This window comes from Pleurodeles waltl, chromosome 3_1 (genome assembly GCF_031143425.1).
Source record: "Pleurodeles waltl isolate 20211129_DDA chromosome 3_1, aPleWal1.hap1.20221129, whole genome shotgun sequence".
Lineage (NCBI taxonomy): Eukaryota > Metazoa > Chordata > Amphibia > Caudata > Salamandridae > Pleurodeles > Pleurodeles waltl.
Window position 1 is genome coordinate 703,740,617 of NC_090440.1, and position 10,293 is coordinate 703,750,909.

Sequence of the window (10,293 nt, forward strand, 5' to 3'; positions counted from 1 at the left end):
CAACACCAGACGGATTTGCTGTTTTTAGGTCGAGTGCGCAAGCGCTCTGACCTGTTGTAATCTATGTGTGGGCTTTTAACCACACCCACCGCACGCCCATCACTATCACTCGTTCAAGAGCTTGCCTTTCAAAATTCCTTTGTTATCATTGGTAAATGCTTTACGTTTGTGCCTCCTTGGGGCAGTTTTGTTACCACCTTGGCCATCGACCCTGTTACACGGATAATTGTACGTTTGCCGATATGTTTGACTGCAAGCTAACTTCTTTTTCCTTTTGTGTCTCTCCTTCACGCTCACGCTCATGGTGGCCGTGGCGCTTTGAATTGGCTTGCTTATGTCAACCATTTTACTTTTCATTTTCAATTTATGTGGCAAGAAAAGTCCAGATAGGAATTTACAAAGCTAATAGCTCTTACTCGAGGAAATGCAAGACCCATTACATTGCAAATGCTTGTTTAAGTCTGGTGTTGGTCAAGATATCTTGATTTTTACTAAACTTATCAGTGTAACATAGTTAATAATGAGCTTTTTTGATACCAAAAAAATATTTTAATCTTAAGGCAATGTTATGTTTTTAAAGATTAATAAGTGCCCAGCAGCTTCACAGACATTATCTTTTTGCCAAAAACTATGACCGTAAAAAACAAGTATTGCCAAAAGGTTGGTGGCCAAGGCCAGACCTATTGATTTTGCCAATACCACTGAACTCAAGTCTTACACAGCTCACATGTTCTTTGGGTGTGTGCACATCTGTACTCAGAGTGCATACCAGCCCCTATGTTTAGGTGACCAAATTTTGAGGAGCAAAAAGCGGGACAGGTCAGACATAAAGGAAGCACTAAAGACTTTACTCTCACTTTTATATCTGGCCTGTCCTGTTTTTATTTGCTTAGCTTTGTGAATGTGTGCCTGTACATATGTGTGGGTTTTAATATATATATATATATATATATATATATATATATATATATATATATGTATATATATATAATATATATTATCACAATCACACACATGCACACACATTTACAAGACTACATATATAAAATTAGCTGTGGCTTGACCTCCCCCCCTGCACCTCCAACCCACCCCCACCCACCTCTCTCTGCCCCCCACTCCATCTCTCTGCTGTGAGCAGACAGGGGACGGTGTTGCCTGACAGTAACAGATAAATTACTTTAATTATTTCATACTTTACTTATGCTTCCCTAAATGATCTGACCTTTGTCCCAAAAACCGGGACATTTATTCAATGATCAGACCTTAGTCCCAAAAACCAGGACATTTGTTTAAAATTAAGAGACGTGTAGGGACACCGGGACAGTCCACTAAAAACCGGGACTGTCCGGAGAAATCCGGGATGTCTGGTCACCCTACCTATGTTCCCTCGAAGCTCCTGGTTGTGCTTGCACTTCACTGTGCTACTACTTGTCAGCGTGCAGGTGTGCAAGCACCATTGCATTAATTCTGCATACGCCCATGTCTTTCCTCGGAACTTGCTGTGCTTAATTTGAGGCTCTGGGGGTACCAGCACTTATTTTTTTAGAGCCGGCACTTATTTTTTTAGAGCCGGCACTTATTTATCTGCCTCAAGCATTTACTGCGAGCAAAAGACACGTGGGAAAGTGAAGGAAGAGAAAAACAAAAAGGCGTCACAATGTCAGAAAGCTCAAGAGTGAGCTGCAGGAGGTGGCTTAAAACGGATAAAAGAGGCCAGAGATGTTCGCACATTTAATTGCAGCAGTCACGTGTTTCAGCGGAGAGCTTTGGGCATCGGCACATTTTTATTTACAAATGAAGCACTATAAACATGCATATGACAGGACTGCTGCTTGTGGGAGTGCTTAATATACACACATTATTAATTGTCGCTGTGTGCGCATGTCTGCACTCATTGAGCACACATCCATGGTGATCGTTTTAGGAGTAAACAACTATCTGCGAAAATATGCATACACTTAGGGGCATATTTATACTCTGTTTGCGCCAAAGGTGCGTCAAAAATTTTGCGCAAACCATGCACCATATTTAAACTTTGACGCCCGCGGATGTCAAAATTCCTCCGTGTGAGTAATTTTTTGGATGCGGGAAACTGCCTTGCGTTAATGACATGCAAGGTAGCGTAAAAAATGACTTTAAGGACTGTGCGCCTTATTTATACTCCAGCGTCATTTTGACGCACAGGAGAGGGCGGGCCTTAAAAAACGGCGCACAGCCTGGGTCAGGGCAGACATTAAGGGACCTGTGGGCTCACTTCAATGTTCTCTGACCATGGGAGGAGTCCAGAGGTGCCCTTCCCTGCCCCCAGGGACACCCCCTGCCACCCTCGCCCACCCCTGGAGGACACCCATGGATGGGGGGACCCATCCCAGGTAAGTACAGGTAAGTATTTTTTTTTTTAATTTAAGTGGCATAGGGGGGCCTAATTTGGGCCCCCCTACATGCCACTGTGCCCAATGACCAAGGGACAGAAGTCTCCTGGGCATGGCCACTGGGCAAGGGGGTATGACTCCTGTCTTTGCTAAGACAGGAGTCATTTCAATGGGGGTTGTGTATCAAAAAATGGTGCAAGTCCGGTTTGAGGCATGATTTTTGCCTCAAACCTGACTTGCACCATTTTTTGACGCACAACCCCCATTTTCCCCTACGTCGGCGCTGCCTGGTTGGTGTGATTTTTTTTTTACTCTGACCAGTCCGCAGCACCGGCTAACGTCATTCCTTAAATAAGGCGCCCACATGGTGCGTAGGAATGGCGTTAGCCAGCAGTAAACTTTTTGGTGCAAACCAGCGCTGGCGCTGGTTTGCGCCAAAAAGTAGAAATATGGGCCTTAAAGGGCACCTAGCCTATGTGTTGTTTGCTTTGTGCAGGTCTGTGGGCTCCATGTGGGTGCGCACAATTGCTTACACTCAGACCCATATTTATACTTTCTTTGCGCTGCATTTGCATCATTCTTTGACGCAAAAGCGGTGCAAACTTACAAAATACAATTATATTTTGTAAGTTTGCACTGCTTTCGCGTCAAAAAATGATGCAAATGTGGCGCAAAAAAAGTATAAATATGGGCCTCAGTGAGCACACAGACCGGTGTGTGTGTGTGTGTGTGTGTGTTTTTGCGCTCCCCATTAGCGTGGTCGGACGTCTGCAAGTTCACTCTATGTATACACATCCTCTGTGATCGCTGCAGAAATACAGATGGACAGGTAGGTAGACTGGCACGTCTTGTGCTCCTGGTGGGTGGTACACACCCTGCGCTGCTCTCTCTGGTGGTGACACGCTCCTTCCACAGCTGCCAGGTGGCTGTTTTTGGCGCCCGGGATTTCTTCCAGCTGGAGCGGAACTGAATGTCAGCTCTGCCCGCTGCCAGGCCTTTGCTGGGGGCCAAGGTAGGGTGGTGGCCCCCGGGAGGAGGTCGGGGTAAGGTTCGCTGGAATTAGACAATTACTTCATCCTAACTTGGTGGGGAGGAGTCAGTGAGTGGGATGTGTGGTTGAGCCCCAGCTGCCCCCCTCGGATGGTGGTGGATAAATAACTGTGCCGGGGGTGGGGAAAGGAGTTATGGGTGCTCCTAGATGGGTAAGTAGGGTGCGAGATGCAGCCACGATGGGGGCGGGGGGCACCCCGGTACGGCTTAGGAGGGCGTGGGAGGGGCGGCCCTGTGAGGGAACGAGGGTGGTGTCTGGTGTGGGACATCTGAGCGAGGGTCGAGTCCAGGGCGCGGATCTAAGAGGGCGCTGGATAGGGAGGGTGGCTGGCATGAGAGGCAGAGGGTGGGCGGGAGGGGGGCCTGGGAGGCTTGGGGTTTGGAAGAATGGCGGGGCCCTGTTGAGCGGGTGGAGGGGGAGTTAGGGAGGGGTAGTGACCGGAGCCCAGTATTAGTGTCCAGCTCATGTTGCTGACGGTGGTGTTTGCATTCTGATCCGTGACCTCTCGCTGCACTGCCCCTGGTGCTGCCAGCCAACTGCTCGCCTTTAAAAGGAGTGGAAAGAGTACTGCCTTTTCCCAAAATTCTGCTCTTTTCTTGCCACACAGTGCACGTGCCTGCCCGCCCGGAGCTGCTGCGTGATTAAGGCCCTTTGACTCACAGCAGTGGAATGCTCTCCGTTTTATGAAAGTGGGTGTGGATATTCCTGACTGGTGGGGGCTAAACTCTGGGGTCAAACTCGCGGGTTCAACAAGCCTTCTATGGGATTAAACATAAAAGCATCTTGGAAACGCTTCAGCTCGGCTTTAGTCCACCGAGGAGGCAGAGCCGGCACTTAGAACAGGGCCTGCACTTTAAGCAGGACTGGCACTCCACAGCCGCTGTATGAAGCAGAGCTGGCTTTCAAGCAGGCCCCCTTCAGTTCGGTAGGGGGACCACCTGGCATTGAGGAAAATTCTGGACAGGACTGCAAAAAATTCAGGACAAAGGGTCAAAATTCAGGGCAAAAATTGAGACCAAAGGGTCAAAATTCAGGACAAAAATTCAAGAAAAAAAGATCAGTTTTACAGACACACATGAGAGAGGCCATGCCACACTAAGTTGTCAGTGCATTTATTTACTATTTTTTTTAACATAGCACTATTTATTTACTGTGCGTTTTTTGTGATTGCCCCTGGTATGCTACATTCAGGTGTCACATTACCTCCTTGTTCAGTAGTAAATGAATGCCCTGCAGCACTGTGTCAAGGCCATCACCCCTACCCAAATCTACCCAATCTTTCTTGAAGAGAAAGTAACAGCAACATTTAGATTATGTTTTTGAACATTTTAAAACCCCTGGCAAACAGTTGGGAAACATTAAGGTAACTAACCTTATGCTAGCTTAAACAAATTGAACAAAATCATCTGGCTCACAACAACCCCCCATGGACGTTCAACTGAAAAAAAAAATGGAAGATCCACAGCAAGTGATTCAAAGGGTTGTTGCTAGGAACTGGATAAATAAGGAAGAGAAGAACAATGTGGGACAGTTCCTAAAATCGGACAAGATGGGTCCACCAAGACTATCGGAAAGTATCGGGTACCTGGGGAGTTGCCTTTGCACACAGGAAACAGAAGAGGCACTGTCAAGTGGTTGAACAAGAAACACCCATCCATCTTGGCAAACTCTTCTGGTGCAATGGTCCGCTGTTCGTGCTTGTGAAGGGTTAGCAGGAGCCAGACCCTTTGCAAGGTGGTGCAAGGCAATTGCCTGCTTTGTCCATGTCTTTAAATGGTTTTGAAATTGAGCAAAAGCCAAACTAGTGATCTGGGTTATCCCTAAGCGTCAAGTACATATAGAATCTTCAAAATATTTGGGATGTAAATTGCACAAACAAAATGTAAACATTTTAAAATGTCGTTTTTTTTAACATATAGCACTGTTTTCCCCTTTACATACAATTAGATCTCAGATTGAACTGGGAACCAGTTACCTTTTGATACCTAGTGATTAATATCTACCTTTCTCCCACTGATTTGCAGGATGGAAATCTCGGCTGAGTGTCACACTTCCTCCAAGCCCAGTTTGCTTTTTGGTCTTCTCTTCTGCTTTCTGTAGTGGACCACGTGGCACTAGTGAGGATGGTGTGCAACCCCAACGACAGCATTATTTTGCAAACCTTCCCCTGCTCATTCTTCATTCCTTCTTCAGACATGCCACACATCTGATTTGGTCACTGCGACGCCGTCGGGTAGCTCTTTCCACTCTAAAGCTACCTGTGACTACAGGTGCATTAGGTCTTCTGGACTTAGAATGTTATTATTCAGCAGCATAGGCCAATGGATGGCTCGCTGGCTTTCTGCCCACATCCCTGCATGAGATGGGTTTGTTTCTCAGTAAATACTTTTAAGGAAGGCTTAATGCACTGCTCGTTGTTTCCTACTGACCATTCTACAGATCACCATCTGGGGTTATCATGCACAGCTTTCTCTTGCTTTGCTAGAACCCATAAACTCACCGACACGAAGAAACCCTGTGCTCCTGCACTACTTTGCTAAGCCTTCCCACTCACACAGGACGGCTGTGCTCAGAGCAACTCCATCAGTGGCATGCTGCAGGTGTCTTAAAATTGGGGGATTTGTTTCTGGACGGCAAGCTACAACATTTCCAAACCCTTGTGGCAGACTACCATCTTCACCCCTTTCAACTCCTTACTTACAACCACCTTAAATAATCATTAAATGCCCTGTTTCATGTCTGCCACCTAGCACAAACCCTACAAGAGGTGTGCAGAAGCTCTACAACATAGGAACTGGTGGCAAACTGATAGAATGGGTGTACAGACCTTTCCTGCAACATGGAAACCACCCCAGGTCTTCTCATCATACTACCTGGGTGATTGATGTGGCTAAAACTCTGCAAGAGACGGATTGGACTAAAATAATGGACTTTCCCCACAAAGTACCCCACGGCTGTCACTTTAAGTACATTGATAGAGCTTTCTTGGGAATGTATTCCGCCCATTGCTTGCCATTGGCCTTGTAGTTTGTAACTCACATTTTGTTGCTTTCAATTTGCTGGCTTTATTTGTTTTAGGCTATGCAGCTTGAGTTTGTCCCTTCCCTTGCCCAAACCTTATTTACAGTATCTTTCCGAGTGCTCCCTTTCTGTAAACAGGCCTGTAAATCTTGTTCTTATCTCATCACATTTGCTGTGAAATCAAAGAACAAATTCAAATGTCAGGCTCTGTCTTTGGTGGAAACTTAGTGTTTACTTTTCTTTCTCTGACTTCAAAGTCAGAGGATTTATGCGACAGTCTTGCTGGATACTGGGGTTGGGAAAGAGTTTTTTTCTATCTCATGACAACTTCAGAATATACCAGAACTAAGAGTACAGATTAAGCACATTTTTGTTAATTCTGAACTGTGCTGGAAACAAATACCTTTGTATGATTAAAACAAATCATTGCATTAGGCGATGCAATTTCCACATATCATTGTCTGTGCACTGTATAGTTTTATTTGACAAACTGTATGTCTGTGCAAATATAATGGTTATTTCAATAAAAAATGTGTTGTCTGTAATGGCAGTGTGTTACCACACCATACATACTCCACTCTGCTCTGCACCACTCCATGCCACTGCACCCTACTCTGCATCACTCCACTTTCTCCACAACAAAGAGTTAAGTGCTAAAATATGAATATTAAGAAGAAAGCTGACTCGAAGAATTGAGGCTTGAACCAGTTCATAATATTTGGTTCTGCCATAAATTATTTGTATATATCTGGACTCCATGAAACACAACCCATAAAGATGGTGGATGTTAAGGAAAGTATCTCTATATAGATTAATGTGGATGTTGTGTATTGGCCCTTTTTGAGGTTTGAATGAAATACTTTGGGAAGCATAAAATTCAGTCCTGAAGAAGGTGGTGAGGAAAGTTTGGAAGCCCACTGAAACGCGTCAACGCTTTACTCTTACTGGACCCAAAGAAGGAGGACTCTATTGAATAAAGAATATTGATATTATCGATAGGTCGACTCCTATCAATATTGGGACAGTGCTATTTTATAGACGATTTTATATGACTTTTGTCTGTTTCCCCTTTATGTGATTGCACTTTATGTCAATTTTACAATTTTGATGTTTTAATATTTATATGTTTGTTTTGTCACTGTATGTTCTGAGAATTTGCTTGGAATTCTATTAAATATTTAATTTTGATTTGTTGGATTTTTTTAGTTGAATAATAGAGAGATTTATCGTTGGTGTGAGTGAGGTGAGATTGGATTAGCGTGCCCGGTGGGGAGTTTTCTATATACTTATCACTACACTTTACACCACTCCATGCAACTGTACTGTGGGACACTATACTCTTCTCCACTCTTCTTCACTCCACTCTATGCCACTGCACTCTATACTACTTCACATTATGCCTCTCTACTCTACTCTGTACCACTCTACTCTATGCCAATGCACTTTACGCCTCTCTACACCACTGCGCTCTGCGCCTCTGCACGTTATACCACTTTAGTCTAGGTAACACCAATCTAGTCAACACAACTCCACTTTATGCCACTCTGCAACACCACACTGTATGCCACTGCACTCTAAGCTAATACACTCTATGCTAGTGCACTTTACCCTGTAACAATCAACTCTATGCCACTGCACTCTACATCAGTACACTGTACGTCACTCTAATCTACTCTGCACCTCTGCACTCTACACCACTCTACTCTATGCCATCACACTCTATGCCACTCTACGCAACTCCACTCTACCCTGCACCTCTCCACTCTATGCAACTGCACTCTACTCTGAAACAATCTATTCTATGCCACTGCACTCTATGCCACTCTGACCACTGTTCTCTAGTTCATCACACTCTACGCCACTGCATGCTGACGCTATACTCAGCAACACTGCACGGGCTGCCACTATACTTTACACCATTCTACTCTGTACTACTACATTCTGCACCAATACACTCTATTTCACTGCACTATATGCCACTCTACTCTGCCCCATGCCACTCTATGCCACTGCACTTTACACCAGTGCACTCTAAACAACTGCACTGTATGCCACTGCCCTTTACTCTGCACCACTGTACTCTATGCCACTGTTCTCTGGACCACTCTACACCACTGCATTGACACTCTATTCTGCAACACTGCACACTACACCACTCTACTCTGTACCACTGCACTGTGCATCACTGCACTCTACGTCACTTCACTCTATGCCACTGCACTCTACTCTGCACGGTACCACTCTACAATACTCCACTCTGCACCACTCTACTCCACACCACTCTATGCCACGAGCCTACTATGCACTCTGACACTGCACCACTCTGCATTACTGCACTCTCTGCCACTCTATTGTATGCCACTCTACTCCACTGCACTCTATGCTATTCTACCGCATGCCACTCTATGCCACTGCACTCTACGCCAATGTACTCTAAACAGCTGCACTTTACGCCACTGCCCTCTACTCTGCACCACTGTACTCTACGCCACTGCTCTCTGTGCCACTCTACTCCACTCTACATCACTTCACTGACACTCTACTCTGCAACATTGCACTCTCCGCCACTCTACTGTACACCAATCTACTCTGTACTACTGCATTCTATGTCACTGCACTCTATGCCACCCTACTCTGCATCACTCCACTCTCCGCAACTGCACTCTACAGCACTATACTCTACTCTGCACCACTCTAAACTACTCCACTCTATGCCACTGCACTTTCTGCCACGCAAGTCTACTCTGCACTCTATGCCACTGCACCACTCTATACTACTGCACTCTATTGTATGCCACTTTACTCCACTGCACTCTATGCCACTCAACTCAACAAGAGTCTACTCTGCACTCTATGCCACTGCACCACTCTATACTACTGCACTCTATTGTATGCCACTCCATGCCACTGCACTCTAAACCACTGCATTCTACTCCAATGCACGCTAAACAACTGCACTGTACCAGACTGCACTGTACTCTGCACCACTGGGCTCTACGCCACGGCTCCTATGCCACTCTGCTCCACTCTACACCACAATGCCACTAAGTTTTAGCCATGCTGAACTGCAGCCATTCTGGTGTATAAAATGGCTAAAACACATTGGCAAAGCCAATAACCCTTTATGTAGATGAGACCTATTGGCTTTGCCAATGCTTTTTAGTACTATGACGTACCAAGGTCCCTGAAAGAACTGTGAATGTGTAAGTCCTTATTTTAAACATGCATGCAACGCCTCGTCAGGGGTAGTAAGTGCTATATAAATACAATTACATCATAATATAGGCTGCTACAAAATGCACAAATACATTTTGGTTAAATAAAAAAAAGTCTTCTCAAATACAGATTTGAATAATATACAGTTTGTACCTGGCACTAACATTTTTTATAACACTCCAATAAACCCACATACTCCACAGCTCAATTTGGAATACCATTACAGTACCTCTCTAAAAGAAAATGTCTTAGCCCTCAAAAAGCTTCAAGTGACTCCTTTGATTAAAGTCAATGCAGGTTTCCAAGCCCCTTTGCATTTGCAGATTTACCAGTTGGGTACATTTGCATTTCTATAGGCAATGAGACACCCTGGCAAGAAGACCTTTTCTTATGTGTATGCCGTTCCCTCCCTCAGAGCGCAGGAGTCTCCCTGCCTTTCAGTCCAGCTGGGGAAACTGATCTGCCCGTAATTTCGCCCTGCCGTCCGTTGTCCTTTCAGTGAAAGGATAAAATTACAGACAAATGCCATCCGTTAAGCCTTTCATCACGGACAACGGATGGCAGGACAAAATTACGGAGAATGCGTGAAATTTACAGACGGGAGGTCATCCTACAGTTCGGGTCTACAAGGAC

The 10,293-nt window shown here is 45.2% G+C and overlaps 1 long non-coding RNA gene across 1 annotated transcript; it reads left to right on the plus strand.

The window, feature by feature from the left end:
• The first annotated feature begins 3,482 nt into the window (after positions 1-3,482).
• LOC138283254 (uncharacterized) lies at positions 3,483-7,632 on the plus strand. The gene is made up of 2 exons (XR_011201153.1): positions 3,483-3,574; positions 5,448-7,632. It is a non-coding gene; the product is annotated as an uncharacterized lncRNA (long non-coding RNA).
• Positions 7,633-10,293: the final 2,661 nt, after the last annotated feature.